Source organism: Mus caroli, unplaced genomic scaffold (genome assembly GCF_978045245.1).
Source record: "Mus caroli unplaced genomic scaffold, Mus_caroli_1 scaffold_9, whole genome shotgun sequence".
In the NCBI taxonomy this organism is placed as follows: domain Eukaryota; kingdom Metazoa; phylum Chordata; class Mammalia; order Rodentia; family Muridae; genus Mus; species Mus caroli.
In genome coordinates this window covers 49,741,892-49,763,808 of record NW_028227264.1, presented here as the reverse complement: position 1 = coordinate 49,763,808, position 21,917 = coordinate 49,741,892, and the positions used below count along the sequence as shown (strand labels likewise).

The following is a 21,917-nucleotide window of genomic DNA, read 5'->3' as shown; positions in this document are numbered from 1 at the left end:
TAAGAACCCTAACAAACAAAATAATAGTGTATGTAAAATAATTAGAATTATGATAGAAGACAATGAAAACCTAAAACACACATTAAAACTGAGTCTGTTGTTTTGACATACAGATGGTAATGCCTGAAATAAATGAAACAAAAAAATCTCAATAATAAAATATATTTATTCCTAAAACATGACTTCAGGATAATTATTTGAAGAGTTGATGGATAATAGGACTTCTGCAGAGAAAATCTTTTGTGTGGACCCTAAAGTTGTCAAACACTTAGAAGCAGGGAAAAGGTGACAGATGTGAGGGCTGTGAGCTGAGGAAGGAATTGCACCGAGACGATAAAGTTTCACTCCTCAGGAAGAACTCTCTTCAGAGATATATTGTTCAACGTGTCACATGTTATGTACAGTAACACCTATAAAGCAATTAAGTGTTCAATTCACAAACCTAATGTTTTGTATATGTGTTGGGAGATATATCATCTTGAATTATTCCTTATTCCTTACAATGTATATCTGTAATATACCACTCTGTATCCCAGAAAATATTATTCATGTTGTAAATTAAAAAACAAGTGAAATGTATAAATAATTTTAAAATGTAAGAATAGTTAATAAGTGTAGAGCAACACAAGAACTAGAATAAATGAATCCTTGGAGAGATATTTTGTTGAATCTACTGACTGCTTGTCTACCATATGATCACTTAGTATGGGTGTGCTCCAGGGGGGAGGGGGTAAGTGTAGACAATGAATTTTCATTGTCTCTTTCCTCTTAACCATAAAAGGATTAATAAAACATCTAATTCCAAAACTGTAACATGGGTGGGAGGGAAAACTGCAAACTGAGACAGCAGGAAATATAGAATGAATTTTATCTTCAATCACAGATGTCAATAGAGTATATGTTTACACATGAGCTCCAGGGTAACCTCCCAGACAGAAATGAGCATTAGATCTGAGAGAGAAGCACAATATTTTAGTCCTGCACAGAGTACTGCTTTTGGCCCCACGTGCCTTAACGTTGGATCTTATGAATGGCTGTGCTAGCCACACACACCAAAACTTGCCTTCATGATGCCCACAGGCTAGAAATTTACTTATAGTACTTTTACCTTCAAATTGAGAAGAACCAAATATTCTCTAGTAAAATCTAGAAACCATGAGCATTTTTCCATCTATACCTTCCATCTTCCCTTGGAGGAAACCTGCCAATATAGCCCTTTTTCTTTTTCAGTCATGTGGTATAGCATGACCACATTACCTACAGCAGAGGACTCAGAGAGGTATCTGGGACACACACTTTTCTTTTTCCATTTTGCCTATGACTCTTTAGCTTCTTCTTTCTACTATAAAGACACATTCATTCATGCCTACCAACAAGCTTGTAGAGATGCCCTTCTTAAGGGTCTATTGTAACAAACATTCTTGAAACTATGGTGCACTGTTTTACTAAGGATAGTGTTAAATGTTTGCTGTTTAGGTTGGTTTTGCTAACTTTTCACAACTGTAGGACTGTATATTTTATCTAATATTTCTGTGCCAAAAGTTCAGGCCCTGTTGCTGTGATGCATGGTCTCCATTATGCATCTGAAGTATAAAGTGTAGGCACTGGATGGGGTGGCTGCCTTGGGTCCATTTCTCACTGGGTCCATGTTCCCCCACCCTGAAGACATCTGCTCACCACCTTTCTTTCCGACACCTGCAACCTGCTCAGCTCTGTCCCTACCAGAATGTTTTTTGTTTGTTTGTTTGTTTGTTGTTTGTTTTTCTTTTTCATCAGTAGGACAGATTGGGAAGACCCAGCAAGAACTGGGGTATAAGACACATGCCAATGGTTTGCACAGGAGCACAGGGTTGCCAAACACCTGGGAAAACAACCTGAGATCAGGGACTTTCAGGGGAGTTAAGGTTCTGGTCAGTAATTTCCAACCACCCTGAAAATGTCTCTTTGGCTGCTACAACCCTATGTATTGAGCATGTGGGTACAAGCATCCCAGAAATCTGAGCATGTGTTATCCCGACTCCCCTGTTACTTTATGGTTTACACAATAGAATTTTTAAACAAATATGCTTTATTTTCTAAAATCTCTTGTATTAAATTTTTCTTTTGGAATTAGATGTGTATTTTGTCAAAATCTGGTTGAGAGAAGCCTTTAAATGAGGGGATTAACTGGCATTTTTCTAAATTAAAAAATGCGTGAAGCATTTACACAAGGCCTGTTGTTCAGAATGACATCATCTCCTTTTTACCTCTCCTTACTCAGTTCCTGTGCTTCATTGGCTTGGTGTACACACTCTTCTCTTCCACACTCATTGACCCTCATCACTTTCCATTTAAGAAATAAATGAGCAGTTCACTGTGGTAAAGTCGGAAAAAGTGGAGCAAAGTATAAATATTCTCTACTTTGTAGAATTATCTGCTGTTAGACGCAAATGGGAATAGTGAGAAGATATCACACAATTAGTCTAAGGTTAGCATGAGTCTCAAGAACAAACCGTGAGTGAAGGAAAGTCTGAGATGTATGATGGGTCATGAGTTGTAATGTGGTTACAAATGTGAACGGAATTCTGGGCTGGATAGGTGTAGTTTATTGACTCTTTTAGGAGGAACAACTACTTCATGAGGCAGAGATGATCATCCTAGAGTATCATGAACACACAAGGACTTGAAATTTGTTTCCTTAAAAGTATCATGAATAATGAAGATGGTATGGAGGAAGATATTTTGTAGGTGGCATGGTAAATGTATTTGATAGTAAATATGATTAGTTATGTTATATAAACTTAAACATTACCTCATCTTGATTATAGCCCCTGTGTTTATAGAGATATTTCCATTCCTTTATAGTAAATATAGTGAGGTCTCAATAAGACGCTAAGCACTTTAAAGAACATGGTGTCCATTCAGTCTTCTGGAGTGAGATGATAAGAATTTTAATGTTTATCTTGGCATTTGAAATTAAGTGAAGCCTGGCATGGTGGCACATGCCTTTAATCCCAGCACTGGGGAGGCAGAGGCAGGCGGATTTCTGAGTTAGAGGCCAGCCTGCTCTACAAAGTGAGTTCCAGGACAACCAGGGCTATACAGAGGAACCCTGTCTCAAAAAACCAAAAAAAAAAAAAAAAAAAAAAAAGTAAGTAAGTTAATTTCAGTTATCTAAATCAAATGTGAGGTCATTGTGCCTCCTAATATTGTTGATTGAACAAGTGAAAATATTTGTGTCCTGCTTGGGCCCAACCTGTAGCATGAAACAGCAAGAATTGTCATTGTATTTAATTGCTTTCTTACCTGATTTGATAAATGTTTATTAATAACATTTCCAATATTTCCATGTGATACAATTATTCAGACACGAACAGTGTTGATTTCTGTATCTATAATAAGTTTTACAAAACTCTTGCATTGCAGGTTACATTTGATCTAGAGTAGAGCAACTGGAGTTTCTACTCTATGCATCTCTCTGTATAAGGCACTGTACAGAGACTCTTTTTATGGTTTTAGAGCTTAAAAGGTAAAAAAAGTAAAAAGGCAGAGAGAAAGAGAGAAGGTAAAAGAAAGGGAAAGGCTGGCCATGGTCACGTGGAGAGAAGGGGGAAGGGAGGGAGAGAAGGAGGGCTAGAGATGATAATAAGAAAGGTGAGAGCTAAAAGAGCCAGAATATTTGAAAAGAGATACCTTTTTCTTTTTTTTTTTCAATGAGAAAATCAATTAAGTTGTGATCTATACCATACTTGTAAATTCCACCCAATGTAAGAGGGGAAAGTGTAGGCTGCTTGGTACTATTTGTAAGATGAGGGCCCACTGTGCATTTTCCTCAAAGGCTTATTTGGCCAGTTTAGTTTGTAGAGGAGAAAGATCTCAGTCCTCCTGGAAGCCTTCTAGGACTCGGTCTTCTATCTAATTAACAAGAGACTCACAGGATAGATACAGAACCAAGCTAGAAAATGTCTATAACATTGGAAGTATTAATATGACACAGTAATCACTCAAATTTTAGTACAGTTTTGTAAAATCTGACCACTTTATCTTAAACAACATGCAACAATGTTACAAGTTTCCTGAAGGTGGTTTCAGTGGTCATTAAAAGATACTCAGAGTTAAGCACACAATCTTGAAGACATCATGTAGTAGACTCATGAGTACACAAATCCATATGAATTTGGAGTATAGCAGGGGGAAGAAGGATGATTAGTATGGGGGACTACACAGAGTTGGAGTGAACAGAAGCACTATTACTGTAATAGACCCTATTTATTACTGCTTTAATCAATACTACTTGTGCCCATAGACTTTTGTCTATGACACAGTTCCAAGGTGATGAGAGGGGCAGGGATTCAGTTGTGTGCAGGAGTACCTGGCTTTATTAGAAGTTGTTAGAGTTAAAGAAGGACAAGGTCAACTATGGTCAGCATTCCTTTCTGTTCTGAATTGAACATAGCACTCTGTTTTCTCGATTATTATCATCATTTGACTTTTCTTTAATTATAAATAATCTACTTACTTTTATTTTAGGTGCATTTGTACTTTTCTGCATGCATATTTGTCTGATGCTGTCAGATCCTTGGAGGTGAATTACAGATAGTTGTGACCTGCCATGTGGTACTGGGAATTGAACTTAGGTCCTCTGGAAAAGCAGCCATTGCTCTTAACCACTGAGCCAACTCTTCACCCCCTACTTGCCTTTCTTAATAATCTCTCTTCCTTGCTTATATTCCCCAGACCACTAGGTTATAACTTGAAATAAAATTAGGAGCCTTAATAGAGATAGAATTAGATACCTTAATAGAGAAATTAATCCAGGGATAAAAGGAGAGATAGGACAGACTTTGCCATACCCTGAAATAGCACTGAGGGAATGTTTCGTTTTGGAGACAAGCCAGAAAGCAGGCTGTAGCTGTCAGTTATCAGAACCTATGATCTAGATGGCTATTTTCAGTTGTCAATTTAACTACTAGAATTAACAAAACTTCAAAGGTCTTGCCACATTTGTCTTGGTATTTTCTTTTTCAATAAAATAATTTTAATTAATTAATTAATTTTTACTTCTTCAATTTGTATTCTACTCACTGCCCCCTCCCAGTCATCCCCTTCTAAAATTCTTCCTCCTATTCCCACTCTGCTTCTCCTCTGAACATGTGGGGAACCCCCTGGATATTCCCTGACCCTGCCACATTTCTGAGAGGCTAGGCACATCCTATCCCACTAAGTCCAGACAGGGAAGCCCTTGTAGAAGAACATAGCCCAAATACAGACAATAACTGTTGGGATAGCCTCCCTCTTCAGTTGTACAGAACCCACATGAAGTCCAAGCTGTATATCTGTTACATATGTGCAGGAAGGCCTAGATATAGCCCATGTACGTTCTTTGGTTGGTCTATGAGAGCCCCAAGGCCCCAATAGTTGATTCTGTTGGTGTTCCTGTGGAGTCCCTATGCCCTTCAGGGTCTGCAAATCTTCCTCTTGTTCTTCCATAAGAGTCCCCAAGCTCCATCCACTGTTTGGCTGTGTGTTTCTGCATCTGTCCGAGTCAGCCGGTAGGTGGAACCTCTCAGAGAACAACATGCTCCTGTCTGCAAGCATAACAGACTATCACTAATAGTGTCAGGGATTGGTGCTTGTCCATGGGATGGGTCTCAAATTGGCTGGTTATTGGTTGACTGTTCCCTCACTTTCTGTTGCATCCTCCTTCACTGCATTTCTTATAGACAGGATAAATTTGAGGTTAAAAGTTTTGTGGGTGGGTTGGTGTCACTATTGCTCCACTGAGGCTTCTACCTGGCTACAGGAGGTGGCCTACTTAGGTCCTATATGATCATGCTGTGAGTCACATCTAAGGACACCCCCCTCATTGATTCTTAGGTACCTCGCTTATTTCATGTCTCTATCTGGTACTAGAGATGACTCCTACCTTGCCAAGCCTGTCAGTTGCAGTTTTCTATTCATTCTCATCTGGCCACCTTCCTGACCCTCCCCACACATGATCTTGTGGATTAATATTGTTTGAATTTGGATTTGTCTTGAAATATCTTGTTTTCTCCATCTATGGTGATTGAGAGTTTTACTGGTTATAGTATTATAGTAGCCAAGATTGGCAACTGTGAGGTGTTTGTTTGTTTGTTTGTTTGTCTATTTTAGAGTTTACAAGATCTCTGCCCAGGCCCTTCTACCATTTAGAGCCTCTGCTGTGAAGTCAGGTGTAATGCTGATAGGTCTGCCTTTGTCCATTATCTGGCCTTTTCCCATTGCTGCTTTTAATATTCTTTTTTTGTTCTGTAGTTTTGTGCTTGGATTACTATGTGGTAGAGAGATTTTCTTTACTGGTCCAGTCTAGTTGTTGTTCTATAAGCTTCTTGTGTATTTATAGGCATCACTTTCTTTAGGTTGGGAAAGTATTTTTTCTATGATTTTATTGATAATAATTTCTAGACTTTGGGGCTGGGACTCTTCTCTACTTCTACACCTATTATTTTTAGGTTAGATCCTTTTATGGTATCCCAGATTTCCTAGATGTTTTATGTTAGGAAAGTTTTAGATTTAACATTTTCTTTGACTAATTCATCAGTTTCTTCTAGTCTACTTTTTCTCTCTCCCGTATTTTGTATTCTGTTGATAATGCTGGCATCTCTTGCTCCTATTCTTGTCCCTGGGTTTTTCATCCTCAGGATTCCCTCAGTTTGAGGGGTTTTTTGTTTGTTTGTTTGTTTTGTTTTTTGTTTTTATTGCTTTTATTTCTACTTTTGTGTCTTGCACAGTTTTACTTATTTCCTTCACCTCTTTAATTATATTTTCCTGTAAGTCTTTAAGGAATTATTTGTTTCCTCTTTAAAAACTTCCACCTGTTTGGTTTTATTTTCCTGTGTTTCTTTAAAGGATTCATTCATTTCCTCTTTAAAAGCCTCTATAATCTTTATAAGATTGGATTTAGAGCTATTTATTTATTTATTTATTTATTTATTTATTTAGTGCTTCGGTTGTGTTAGGATAGCCTGGCCTTGACGTAGTAAAATGGCCATCAAACAAAGTGTGATAAGGAGGGTGAGGTTATCTCACCACAGTGGATGGCTTCTTGTCAGTTCTATTTAAGGGCAGACCAGGGAGAGTTTGGCCCCCTGCTCCATTGAGTATACAGATGACATAAATTGGACTTGTGGATGGGGAGTTATTTTGTTTTATTTTATTTTATTTTATTTGGGAGGAAAGTTTACTAAAGGGGGGAGGCAGATATGGAAGGACTGGAAAACAAGTATGATTGAGGTTCCTGATGTGAATTCCCAAAGAATAAATAAAACATAATCAACTGACTCAAGTAGGCACACAGAAATCAGGGATCCTTTATGGGTCTGACCTAGGTCCTCTGCATATATGCTATGGTTGTGTAGGTTGGTAATCTTGTGGGATTTCTAACATTGGGGTCAAGGGCTATGTCTGAATATTTTCCCTGCCTTTGGGACACTTTCCTTCATACTTAGACTGGGCTGTCTCATCCAGCCTAGATGTGAGAATATATACATGGTCTTAATCTACCTTGTTTTGCCATATTTGGTTGCTATCCCTGGGAGAGTTGTTCTTTTGTAAGGGGAGACACAGAAGAAGTTGAAATGGGAGAAGGCGAAGTTATCTGGTAAAGAGATTCCAGATAAAGGATGGAGGAGAAAGGGCAGTCAAGATGTGTTAAGGAAAAAAGAGAGAAAAGACTAGGCATAAACCATCACATCAAGGCTTGACAAAGCAACCCAGTAGAAAAAAAAGGGTCCCACAAATCAGCAAAACTCTGAGAGACATCCCCTATGCACACTGTTAGGAGACTAACAAAAACCTTAATTTAACCATAGCCTGGATACAGAAGACCTAATTAAAATCAATGCAGGCTCTGTGGTTTCAGGTTCAAATTATGAACCCCTATGAGATCTGCTTAGTTGATTCCATGGACCACAGTTTTCTGGGGTTCTTGATTTGTCTTGTCCTAATAACCGTTCCTCTTCCTCTTCCTTCTCCTCCTCCCCCTTCTCCTCCTCCTTTACAAAGATCTCTGAGTTCCACCTTATTATTGGCTCTGTGTCTCTATATCTGCTCCCATCAGTTGCTGGCGGAAGCCTCCCTGATGATGATTGGGCTAGGCACTAATCTGAGTATAAGAGAATATTATTAGGTTATCAATCATTTCACTGACACTTTTTGTCAGACATGTTTTATTCTACCTTAGGTCTCTGAGCCATCTGTTCCAGATCATGGATATCCACACAGTGTTTAGCAATTGCTCCCGTCCCAACCTTCACACCTCACCAAGATACAAGCAGGGCTATGAGAATGGGGATCATGGCATCTTCCACTTGCCGCAAATGTGCAGATAATTTGTTTTCTTGCCAAATTGACAGACACAAAGTATATTATCTAAACAGTCTGTGTTCTTCTTTGTGTCATCTGGATGCGGTACTATCAGCCACTGGAGAAGGGGAACTGATCTTGTGGGAACCACGCCCTTGTTCCCCTGTTCTACTCTGATTTTGGCTCCAGAATATGTGGCTTCTGTCTCCTTTTAGTTTCTTAGTTTTGGTTTTTGGTTTCTGAGACAAAGTCTGTTGAATCTCATGCATACCTCAAATTTACCATCCTTCTTATTGCCTTCTGCTGGTATTACAATTCTAAATCTGACTGTGGTCTCTTCATGCAGACAGTTTCCACTGTATGCATCTACATCTGTTTGAATGGGCCCAGTCACTATGGACTTAATGTAAAAAACAAACAAACAAAACAAAACAAAAATCAAAAACAAAAAAACTGGTGAAACTGGTGTCATTCTGAGCCAGCACTTTCATCTGAGGGGGCTCAGAATTGGTTGTTACTCACAGAGCTTCTTCTTGGTTCTCCTTCAATCAGACCACACTAATGACCAGTTGGCATCCTGACCCTTGAGATGCTTAGGGGATGTTTGATGTACAAATCCTTGGTATACATGAACAGTGCCTACTCACCCAAGATGAGACACCAGTGACAGAAACAAAGATAAGACTCCACACAAATCTAGTTAATGAACCAACAAGTTACATTTGTTCTCCTTAGAAGTGTGTGGTCAATGTTTGTTTTTGTTTGTTTGTTTGTTTTGTTTTGTTTTGTTTTTTGTGATTTGAGACAGAGACCTACTCTGTAGCTCTTGTTCTACTGGAAGTCATCATGTAGGTCTGACTGATTTGAACTCATAGTAATCTACCAACCAGCCAAGGGTTGAGGTAACATTATGTTACCTCATATGTTATGAGTGTGTTCCATTATGTAAAATAATATTGGCAATTTTTGAATGGTTCTATCACTGCATAAAAGTGTTGTCATGCATCTTTTAAAAAGCTATAGTTGTGCTGGGAGAACATTTGCCCCAAGAACCTCTAAAGCATTAAGGAATAATGATGGGACCTGTTTTCTGTAGGTAGGTCACATCTCTGTAATCACAGCTACTGAGACTTCAATATGGCAGGAGTAATGCCATACCTGAAGAGCAGTGTTCCACAAAAGGAAGAGCAGGTTGATGCTGGAAGAACTCATAATACAGGAGACGTGCTGATAAACTGATCCTTCAGTTCTCCTGGAGAACATAGAAGAGACATAGAAGGAGATGGGAAAGAAAACATGCCTCTGGATTTGATTTCACTTTGCTGCACAATCTCCTATAGACACACTGGCCTTTTTTTATAACTAATACACACAATTTTCATAGAAACAACCTTAATGCTTTGTACTTCCTATTTTTGTTCAGAATTCTTCTGAGCTTTATGAAGGTTGATTTTGATTTAATGCCTGTTCATCCTCAAATGCCCATTCCAGCTTAAATGTTGTTAGTATCTTAATTATGAGCCTTAGCATCATCCTGATTGCCTAATATTAGCCTCATTTCTCATCATAGATATGGGTTCACAGGTACTTGTGACTTCAAGTTGCACAGGACTGGTTAACTTTCAGACTGTTTATAACATACTTGGGATACAAGAAGTTTGGGTAATATAAATGTTATCACTGAAGGGTCCCTTTCAGCCATCATAATTTGCAAACAGTTCATACATTGAGTCAAAATTGCAAAGGTCAGCAAAATCTGGAGCTGTAAAACAGAACTGCAAATTAAAGTTCTCAAAATTCAGAGGATTCTGAGTTTAAGAAAAGAGGCTAACACTGCAGTACCTAGACATAGTGTCATGAAGGATAACTTCATGGAGATTTCCTCCACCATGGTGGTGGATGTGGTAGTGTCAGGGCTCCAAAAGAGTCTTAGTATATCTGTATGCCCTGTGCTCTATTTGCAGGTGGCTGTGAAGATAGCTCTGCTTACTCTCTGATGTTCACAGTAAAACTAAAATAGATTAACTCCCACTTTTACAAACAGACATACTCTTCGTCTAAGTATCAGTTTCAGCTTGAAACTCACTCTGTATCCATCCCTGGAAGGATATCAGATAGTAGCTCATGCTGAGATGAGAATCCAACATATGATCTCTATCACAACATCAACTAATCAACAACAACAACAACAACTGTGGGGCTGTAATAGGCAGCCTATTTTGGTTGGGTGGGACTTGCTCCAGTGACGCAGTAGAGAACTCTACAAGGGATGGAAAAGCAAGCCACTTTCCCAGAGCCAGATGCCTGACACCACAGAGCCCCCATGATTCTGTGACTATCAGTCACGCAGATAATGTTCTAAGCTTCTAGCATTCTGGCTAGACTCCACCCCCACAGTTACCTGGCAACAGTAGGATAGCCCAACCCACTGTAGGAGGGGCTGCTTGGCCTCTCTTCACTCTCTTTAAGTCTTCACCTTTCTTACTCTATAACCCTCCTTCTCTCTCTCCCATCCCCTGCCCCAACATGGCCATGGCCAGTCTCTTTCTACCTTCTCTCCTTCCCCGTGCCTTTCTACAATAAAGCTCTAAAACCATAGATTGTCTCTGATCAATAAGGCTCGCTGTGCTTGAATGATGGGATAGGCTTTCCCCTAATGAGCCAAGTCTAACCTCTGGATGGAAGGCCTCTAGCCATGGACTGGACCAATGACTCTCACCCCTATGGGTGCCATCCAGCGTCCTAGTCCTATCCCCCTGTCCTCTCCTCCCTTCTGCCCCAGGCTCAGTGCTTCCCTGGGGCCCCCATTCTGTTCTCAGCTCCACCATGGTATCCAGTGTGGGATGCCAGAGGCTGGGAACCTGGTGCCTAGGGCTGCCCCTTATCTATCCCCTGCCAAACTGGGATTCGATGGCTTCCCATAGCCTGACACCCACCAGGGACTGTGAGGAAAGCATGCTGCAGTCCTCTGGAGACTGCCTGCCCAGAGCACCAGAACTCTGGCAATAGGCGGGTTCTCTCTCACTTCCCTCCTTCCCCCACACCGACAGCCCCACAAACAACAACAATATACCAATCTCAAGCTGTATTTTCTCTCAATATCTATCAGTTCACTTTCTGATTTTATAATTTAATACTTGATTCTGTGTCAGTACAAAAAACTGATTAACTTAGTTAATAATTTTGTAAGAGATAAGTCCAGCCACAAGCATCATGCTCATCTACGTGTGAAGATGCTACTTGCTGTGTCACCGAATGCTAGAGGAGCTGAAAGGTGCAGAAAGGGAAAACTACACTGTGGTCAATGAGGTTGGGACCAACATACTTCAGTTAGAATGCATCAGGATATCCGGGAGCTACATTAGTAACATAGGCAGGTGATATTAGTATATATGTGATATCCTTGCTTTAGGGGTGACCTTAAATTCCCCTCCTTTATACACAGCCACTCAGGAAATCCAGATTTCATCACATGAATAGTAAGTCAAACCTTTGTATAGAACTATTTCTGGGTAGTTGTGAACAATCATCTATTCATGCTAGATATGGAGCTGATGACAGAGCAAAGTTAGAATAACACCAACAATCAAATAGGTGAAGCATGTAGTTTTATGGCATTATCTAGACAAATGGGGATTCGCCATAGTTTACAGGAACAAAAATCACCTAATGAGAGCTGACTCACCACTTTCAACCTCAGAATAGGTGACAGCTCATTAAAAACTGGAAACATGGTGTACAGTGAGAAAGCTATATGTAGTTAAAGAGGTCATGTACAGTGAGAAACCTGTATGTAGTTCAAGAGGTCAAAGAGCGTAATTTCCAGGGAACACAGCTGCCAGGGGACAGCAATGGGAACACTTTAGGACAAAAGTTTTAGAATTTAATGTCAGAAGTAAGAGAGGAAATAAGACCTACAAAGAACCACATTTTTCCTGGATTGACTAGAAAGTGAATAGGACCATTACAAGGCAGAAAGTCCCAGGAGAAGGAGGTTGGGTGTAAGGTTCACAAGACCTAGTTGTTCCACTAAAGGAAGCATAGGCCTCCCCCAGCATGGATCCTTCATTGCTTGGTATTTTCATTGTTTTCTGACTTCCTCATTACTAGAAGAGTCAGCCCTTCCCCCTTAACACTCTGCATCTAAGACTCACCACTTCTTCTTTCTCAACATTTCTATTTTGAACAAAGTTCCTCATTTGACACTGCAGATTCTCTCTTAATGTTTCAGGCACTCATGCTCCCTGGAGGGATGCCATTAGTCAAACTATTTGTATCCCTGGGGCTTGTGTTTTGTCAGGTTATATGGTCAATTTTGGAGAAGGCACCATAGGTTCTGAGAAGAAAGTATATTCTTTTGTTTTAGGGTGAAATGTTCTTTAGATATCTGTTAAATCTATTTGATTCAAAACTTTCATTAGTTTCACTGTATCTCTGTTTAGTTTTGGTTTCCATGATCAGTCCTTTGTTGAGAGTGAGGTGTTAAAGTCCCCCACTATTATTGTGTGGGGTAAAATGTGTGCTTTGATCTTTAGCAAGTTTTCCTTTACATATATGGGTGCCCTTGCATTTATGGCATAGATGTTCAGAATTGAGAGTTCATCTTGGTAGATTTTTCCTTTGATAAGTATGAAGAGTCCTTTTCCAATGTTTTTTGTTTTGTTTTGTTTTGGTTTGGTTTGGTTTTTTTTGATAACTTTTGGTTGGAAGTCAATTTTATTTGATATTATAATGGCTACTCCAGCTTTTTTCTTGGGACCATTTGCTTGGAAATTTTTTCTAGCCTTTCACTGTGAGGTAGTGCTTGTCCTTGTTACTGAAATGTGTTTCCTGTATTCAGCAAATTGATGGGGCTTATCTATGTGTCTAGTCTGTTATTCTATGTCTTTTTATTGTGGAATTGTGTCCACTGATGTTAAGAGATACTAAGGAAAAGTAATTGTTGCTTCCTGTTACTTTTTTGGTTAGAGTTGGAATTTTGTTCATTTGGCTATCTTTATGTTTATTGAAAAATTACTTTCTTGCTTTTTCTTGAGTTTAGTTTCCCTCTTTGTTTTTGACTTTTACCTTTATTATCCTTTGAAGGGCTGCATTTGTGGAAACATATTGTCTAAATTTGGCTTTGTCATGAAATACCTTGTTTTCACCATCTATGGTAATTGAGAGTTTTGCTGGGTATAGTAGCCTGGGCTGGCATTTGTGTTCTCTTAGGGTCTGTATGACATCTGCCCAGGATCTTCTGGCTTTCTTAGTCTCCTGGGAGAAGTCAGATATAATTCTGATAGGTCTGCCTTTATGTTACTTGACTTTTTTCCCTTACTGCTTTTAATATTCTTTCTTTGTTTTGTATATTTGGTGTTTTGTTTATTATGTGATGGGAGAATTTTTTTTCTGCTCCAATCTATTTGGTGTTCTGTAGACTTCCTGTATGTTTATGGGCATCTCTTTCTTTAGGTTGGGGAAGTTTTCTTCTATAATTTTGTTGAAGATATTTACTGGTCTTTTAAGTTGGAAATCTTCCTTCTCGTCTATACCTAATATCCTTAGTTTTGGCCTTCTCATTGTGTCCTGGATTTCCTGGATGTTTTGGGTTAGGATCTTTTTGCATTCCACATTTTCTTTGAGTATTGTGTCAATGTTTTCTATGGTATTTTTTGCACCTGAGATTGATTCTTCTCTCTCTCTTGTATCTGTTGGTTAAGCTTGCATCTATGGTTCCTGACTTCTTTTCTAGGTTTTCTATTTCCCGAGTGATCTCCCTGTGTGATTTCTTTATTGTTTCTACTTCCATTTTTATATCCTGGATAGTTTTGTTCAATTCTTTCACCTGTTTGGATGTGTCCTCCTGTATTTCTTTAAGGGAGTTATTCATTTCCTTCTTATAGTTCTCCGTCATCCTCAAGAGAGGTGACTTTAGATCCATATCTTGCTTTTCTGGTGTGATGGTGTATGCAGGACTTGCTAGGGTGGGAGACTTTGGTTCTGATGATGCCAAGTAATCTTGGTTTCTGTTGCTTCTGTTCTTATGAATGCCTCCTGCCATCTGATTATCTCAAGTGCTTGCTGCCCTCAATATATCTGATTAGAGCCTGTCTTTCCTGTAATCCTGGTTGAGTCAGAACTCCTCAGAGTCCAGCTTTCTCTATGATCCTGTGATTCTGGGATCCTGGGATCCTGAGATTCTGGGTATGTCAGAGTTCTTGGCAGTCAAGCTTCCTCTGAGATCCTGGTGTGACCAAGCTCCTGGGTTCCTGGAATTCTGGAATCCTAAGATCCTGGGAGTGTTAGAGTGCCTGGAAGTGGTACCTCCTCTGGGGACTGTGGGACTGTCCACTGTGTTTGAAACCAAGGTAGACCAGCGCTGACCAGAAGGAACCTGAGCTGCTGGTCGGGTGGAGCTCCTGTGTCCCTGCTCCTGCTGATCCCAGGCACTCTCAATTGTGTTGGAATAGATAATGTGTTCCACTCACCAGTGATCCTAAGATCCTGGGTGTGCTAGGGCACCTGGGTGGGAGGTGAAGAATCCTCTGGGGACAACGGGACTGTCCTCAGAGTTCTCTCCCAATGCCAGTTTATTTCATAATCTCTGAATAATGAACTCTCTTCTTATGACCCTCTCTAGGCTAAACTTACTTCTATGACTTTCTTGGTCATGAATCCTGGGTTACCTTCTGAGATCACACAGGCCAGAATCACCTCACCTGACTCCTTGATCTCTACAGGATTACTGGGATGTGACAACAGGTAAGGAGATGAACTTTGAAACCAGAGCACATATAGATACCCTCAAGGGTCACAGCACTTGGAAAATTCTGCCTCAAATTGTGGATCTTGGAACTTTAATCTTTGGTGCATTTAGGGGTAGGCAGCACCTTCCTTGAACAGAAAGATGTCCATTGGGATTGACGATTGACAGATAAGGGTCACATTCTCTCCTGAGGACACATTGGTGCCTAGATGCACTGACAGATTGTGTGTGATATGAGGATGTCCTAGAAAAGAGAAACATGAGTGAGAAACAGTCACAGTTCTGAGATTCTATTTCAGTATTTAGTCTATATATTCACAGACAATCCCTCACCCACTCCATCATTTGTAGATCTCTTAAATGTCTGAGAATATTAACCTCACCCTGAGATGCTCATCATCATCTTAATGATCAATCCAAAGTCTCCTCCCAGCTGAGCCTGTGCAAAGTTGGTTCCCTACTGAATTCATGACTTTTCCTCACCTGTGACCAGGGTGTCTTGAGGAACACTAGGGGCTGACCACTCAGAAGAAAATCAGGATGTACCATAGCATCTATTTTGGCCACCAATAGAGAAATCCACAGAACCTAAGGTGAAGTTGGCATGACATTGTCCAGTCTGTAACTGACTAACAGAGATCTGTGGGAGGTCACTTCTACCCTCTTTGGAGAGAGCAAATCTGTCATAACTGATCTCAGAGGAACACTAAAGTATCGGGTTCTCTCCAAGGGCCGGGAGATGGCCTTGCTGGTTCAGCAGGGAGGCCTTCCTTGACCACCCTGGAACAATGAGAGATAACATGTCATCCAGCTGCATCTTGCAATACATTCTACCTCTCATCCTGCTATGACTATTACATGGCCTATATTTCTTTGGGCCATAGTAATCAAGACCTTTCTTCAGCCACTCATTCCCTAGAAACCTACTGGGAGCAGCAAAGTTAATAACAAAATTTCTTGGGCTATCAAAATACAGCTAAATAAAAGAGAAGTTGTCATCAACTGAAATATGTATCACCAAAAAGTTACTGGCCTCTGACCACACATGTGGAGTACTTTGATAGTATCCATAACATCTAAAAGGCCCCTTCTTACTAGACACCATAGAGATCTCAGAGAACAGCCTGGTACTTCCCAGCATGTTTGAACTGTGCCTTCTGGGACCTGGAGAACTTCAGATCTTGCCCAGTCACAATGAATCAATTGTATATTTTTGATTAGACACAATAGAGGGTCACATTCCCACCTGAGGTTACCACAGGACTGGCAAAGGCTGAAAGAGTAGGTTTGCCATGGTGGACACCTAGGAAAGAAAAAAAGGCAGGCTATTAAATGAGGAAAAGCTCTCATTGCCTCCAGCAGAAGGACTGTGGGTGAACAACTTTGGACAGTATTTCCTGGGGGAAAAGGAAAGGATTATGACCCTTAGTGAATTGTCACCTATCACTGTCAGCTCCAGGTTGTGACTTGACTCTGTCTTCCCAGCAAAGTTGTAAGAATAAGAGTTGTATTACCCTGTCTTCAGGCTTGTCAAAGAAAGGAATGGTATATTTGGTCTATGGTGATATCATTCAAATGGAAAGCTAGGATTTTCTTACCTGAGACGAAGAGTTCTAGCTGATTACTTGGCACTGACCACAGCTGGGAGCAATTCAAGTAACAGCCATAGCATGTGAACCCTTCTTCTCTGGTCAGGAGTCATGGGGCCCAATGAGAACTGGTCCGGGGGACGGCCTTCTGTATGGAATCTGTATACACGCAGCCCTGGAGAGATTCTCTTCTTTCATTCACCTGTACCTGTTATATGCTTGTTGTGAGTCACATGGAAGGGTCACATTGTTCCTGAGGTCACCACAGGGCTGAGAATGGCTGACAGGGTGACTTTGCTGGAGTAAACTTCTAGAAGGGAATAGAAAGCCTGTTAGGTGGAATATATGGTAAACATTGTTCAATTCTCCTGGGATTTGAGGAAGAGACACACACAGTGAACATCCAGCTTTCCTAAAGGAATTTCCCAGAAATTTGGAAGTGTCCTCTCACCTGTCATCACCAGCTCCAGTGCATCACTGTGCTATGACCACCACCAAAATTATAACAGTGACAGTGATGTAACCCCCCTGCATTATGTTTTTCCATGGATGTTATAGAGAACCTGGCCATGTTACTAGGATGCTTTTGGAATTTGTCTGAGCCAGGATGCTGGGCTTCCTTTTTTTTTTTTTTTTCCATTTCTCTCTGTATTTTATTTTTTCTTTTCTTTTTTATTAACATTAATCTTTTTTACAGTCCAGTCATTATCCCCCTCCTGTTCTGCCCTCCAACAGTTCCTTATCCTATTTCTCCTTCCCTGTCTCCAAGAGGATGTGCCAACACCCCCATAGAGCTCCATACCCTGACAGGCCATCCCATTTCCTGGGGTCTCAAGTCTCTCAAGGGTTAGGTGAATCTCTTTCATTAAGTCCAGATCAGGCAGTCCTGTGCTGTGTTTATGTTGGAGCCTCAGATCAGTTAGTGTCTGCTGCCTGGTTGGTGTCTCAGTGTCTGACATATTTTTGGGGTTCAGGTGGCTTCCTTCTTTATATAGGAAATATATTTGTGTTTCCATAGTTCCTTCACACCAAATGGTCATAGAGTTCTTTGATTCGATCACAGAACCTGGCTCAGCCCAAAAGGTGGGTTTCTGGAGGTTTCCTGAAAGGAAGTAGCTGAGTAAGAGGTGAGACTTTGTACGGTCTTAAAGTAAAGATCAACCATATTGTGCTGACTGTTGACTTTACCCCTGAATATCCAAAGGACTGGTACTGTCACGGGAAGACCCATTGCTAACCTGACCATCTCAGGTTCCATTCTCATTATTTCATCCTCCATTTACTGAATGACAACTGCCACAGACTGCATGCTGTGTCCATTGGCTCAGGAGCCTTGGGTCCTCAGACACATTGCATACCAGCGTCTCCACTGGGAACCTGTGTCAGGTGCAGTGTTATTCCACAGACACTCTCTAGCTCCCTCACCTGAGATCAGGAATTCTAAGGTATCAGTGGCTTCTGACCACACCTGAGGATTATTTGTATAATAGTCATAGCATCTGAGTCTCCACCTTTGTCCAGAGGTTACTGGACCCACTTAGAAACTGCCTAGAAGCTCCCCAGAGTATGGATATTGTAAGCCAAAGGATCTGTAGATTTTCTGATCATTGTTCCATAAATGTACCAGTTAAATATCTGATTTGAGGTACATGAAATGATCACAAACACTCCTAAGTTTACAACAGGGTTTTGCAGGGCCAAAATGTTGGGGTTTTCATAGACTCCTAGGAAAGATACATATGAAACATTAAATCAACATAAACAATCAACATTGTTTAGCTGGCCTGTGGTAGGAGGTACTGTTATATCAGTATTTCCTTGAGAGTAACATCTGAATATAAGAATCATGAGAATGTTCTCACCTGTAACCACCAGCTCCAGGGTGTCACTGGGTTCTGACTACCCAACAGAGGTGTGAGAGTAACACAAATATTGCCCTGCATTCAGATGTGGCACAGATGGGATAGTGAATCCTGCTTTATTGTTTTGGTCCTTTTGGATCAGTCTGTCCAAAGATTCTAGGCTTCCCTCTCTATATGGAACATATGTTTGGGTTTTGTGGTCCCCCTCACACCAGATGGTCACAGGGTTCCTGAAGGTTATCATTAAACCTGGATGAGCCCAGAGTGTGGGATTTTGAAGGGTCCCTGTAAAATAGAACATCAAATGTGTCTGTTAGGAAAGTTGCTCAAAGAAGGTTACACTTGCAATGACACTGAAACTGATCTACAATAGCAGAGGGACATATAACACCTCCATATTTCACAAAACTCTTGGGTTCCACTGTCAATATCAATCCTGATTTCTGCACCTTATATCCACTTGCATCACATATTGGGTTCTGTATCCCTGGTTCTCAATCACCCACCACACATCACACCCTTCTCTGTGATCCTGTGTCAGATGTAATGTCACTCAAGGGAAAGCAATGGCTTCCTTACTTGAGACCAACAGATCTAAATGGTTGCAGGGCTCTGACCACATCTAGGAGTTACTCAAGTAATATCCACAGCATGTGAACCTCTACCTTTGGTTGGAGATCACAGGACCCACTGTGAAAAGTGTTCCCCATAGTGTAGGGTATGTTTTTCATGAGGGCATTACAACGGAGAATTTCTCATCTTCCTTTATTAGTCCTTTATATGTCACTTGTGATGCACACTTAAGGGTCATATTTTCCCCTGAAGTCGCAACATAGCTGGGAAGGGCAAACAGCATGACTTTGCCGAGAATAACTCCTAAAAGAGTGAAGAAGCCTGTTAAGTGAATTCATATGGACTCATATGGGAAGCATTGTTACCCTCAGATTTGATAAAGGGAGTCCCCATTGACTATACTCCTTTTCTCAAGAAAAATCCTTCAGTATAGGTAAGGTATCTCTACCTGTCACCACAAGCTCCATGATGTCACTTTATTGAGACATGTTAGTTGGGCTTTTATAGGAACACCAGTATTGACCTGCATTGTTCTATTGAATCGGTGAGATAGAGAACTTGGCCTTGTTCTCAGTTTCTAGAAAGGTTACTGGTATCAGGTAAGCTTGAGGCCCTTCTTTCTGGAGACGGTATTCTTTGGCATGTAAGGACCCTTACAGAAGATGGTCACCTGTTTTCCAATGGTTATCACATTGCTTGGCACTAACTTGATTGTGGGTTTAGAGAAGTCTCCTGCAAGTATCAGCAGCTGTGTTCAAGGATATCTCCTTCAGATACCAGTGGTCAGAGCCAGTATGCTTTAGACATCCCCAGCAATGGCCCACACCTACTGTCACCCATACCCTGTCAAGTATTTCCAATCTGGGACAGCCAAGAAGACAGTAGTGCATTCCCAGAGCCCAGGATCAATTCTGAAAGAGAGATGCCTGTGAGTGTTTGCACTGAAAGCTCAGCGGGCCCTCAACTTTCAGATGACTTCCGAGCTGATGAGACATCCTGATGAGCCAAAGCATGGTTGTGATGTAGATTCTCTCTCAGGCAAGAATTCTCCCTCCCAGACTTTACATCTCACCAAGATAAACCAGGGCTGTGAGTGTGGGACTCATGACATGTTCCAGTCATTGAAAGATTGCAGAGTTTGTCTTCTTGCCAAAGGCAAGAGTGTATGGCCTACATGGGCTGGTTTCTTCTTCATGCCATGAGGCTGTCATATTATCAGGCTCTGAGGAAGAGGAACCGATCTGGGACATCTGGTTCGTTTTTTTCTCCAGATCTGTAGTGGGCTGGGCCCCAGAATATGTGGTTTTTTCCTGTTTGTGGTTCTTTAATTTTGGTTTTGGCTGCTGAGACAGAACTGGTTGAGTCTCATACAGTTCTAAAACTCACCCTATTCCCTCATCTGCCTCTGCTGGCACTACCACCCAAATCTGACTGTGATCTCTTCATGCACAACATCTTCATTGTACCCATCTATATCTGCCTGAATGGTCCCAATCAAAGTGACTAGGACCTAATGCAAAATAAACCTGGTTGTTTCCTGAGTCTGTACCTTCACCTATAAAAGCTCAGAGCTGGAGGGTGTTTTTCTCTCAGAGCATCTTCTTGGTTGTCATTCATTCCTTCAACCAGATCAAATTAATGGCCAGTTGGCTACTCAGCCCTTGAGATGCTTTGGGGATATTACATGAACTTTTCCTGGGGATAGGTAAACAATGTTTACTCACACATGATGGGGCAGCATCGACAGAAAACTTCATTTCTGTCGACTCTACACAAAGGCAGCTGGTGAACCAATTGGGTTATATTAGGGTTCATTAGAAGTGTGTGATAAACTTTTCAGGTTTTCTGATTTTTTTTTTTTGAGACAGAGTCTCACTATATAACTCAAGTTTGAACTCACAGAGATACACCAACCAGTCACTGTCTGTTAATTTTTGAGATAAAAAGATGATCTGCTGTGCAAAGAAACATTGCCAACATTCACTGTTTATATCCCTGCAGTAAAGCTTTACCCTCCACATTTTAACTGACTTCTGTTCCACAGGGACAATGGCCCAGGAGTCTTTACACCATATGGGACCAACCTTGTGTAGGTCATCTGTGTGTAATCACAGACATCAAAGGGCAAAAGTCATGCCATACCTTGTTCTCAGTGTCTAACAGCGAGGGAAGATGCAGGTTGATGCTGCTGGGAGGATGCATCACAGAAGGGACACTCTGAGAGGCTGATTTTTCAGTTGTTATGGTTGAACACAGAGGAAACTTGCAGAACTATATGGAAGGAAATATGGTATTTTCATGATTTGATTCCACTCTTGAAAAATCTGCTATAGATGCATTGTCCTTTTCCTAGCAAAATATGTCATTTCTGTATGAATAATCTTATCAACACCCTTACCTCTTTGGTATTCCTATCTTATTGTTCATAATTCTTCTGAGTTTTGTGAAGGATAATTTTGAGTTAATGTTTGTACATGCCCAAATGCCCATTCTAGCTTAAATGTTGTTAGTATCTTAACTATGAGTCTCGGCATTATCCTGATCATCTACTATTAGTCTTACTTTGGTAAGACTAATTAGTCTCCATGGTTATGGGGTCAGAATCCTCGTGAGTTTCACAGGAATCATTAACTTTCTGACAGTTTAGAACATAGTTGGAGTACAATAGGTTTTTAGTCATGTAAGTGTTCCAATTAAATGGACACTGTCTGCTCTGATCATATATATCATCCATCTGATATATGGATGGTTCATACATTATGCCTAAATTGTAAAGGTCAGCAAAATTGTGAGTTGAAAAACAACTGACAATTAAGGTTTCTA

At 40.6% G+C, this 21,917-nt stretch overlaps 3 pseudogenes; all 3 read right to left on the bottom strand.

Annotated features, from left to right (window-relative positions):
* Positions 1 to 14,940: 14,940 nt before the first annotated feature.
* On the bottom strand, positions 14,941 to 16,211 carry LOC147002639 (leukocyte immunoglobulin-like receptor subfamily A member 4; annotated as a pseudogene).
* A 76-nt stretch (positions 16,212 to 16,287) lies between these two features.
* On the bottom strand, positions 16,288 to 17,230 carry LOC147002638 (leukocyte immunoglobulin-like receptor subfamily A member 6; annotated as a pseudogene).
* Positions 17,231 to 17,499: 269 nt separating this feature from the next.
* LOC147002637 (paired immunoglobulin-like receptor B) lies at positions 17,500 to 21,296 on the bottom strand (annotated as a pseudogene).
* Between the last annotated feature and the right edge of the window lie 621 nt (positions 21,297 to 21,917).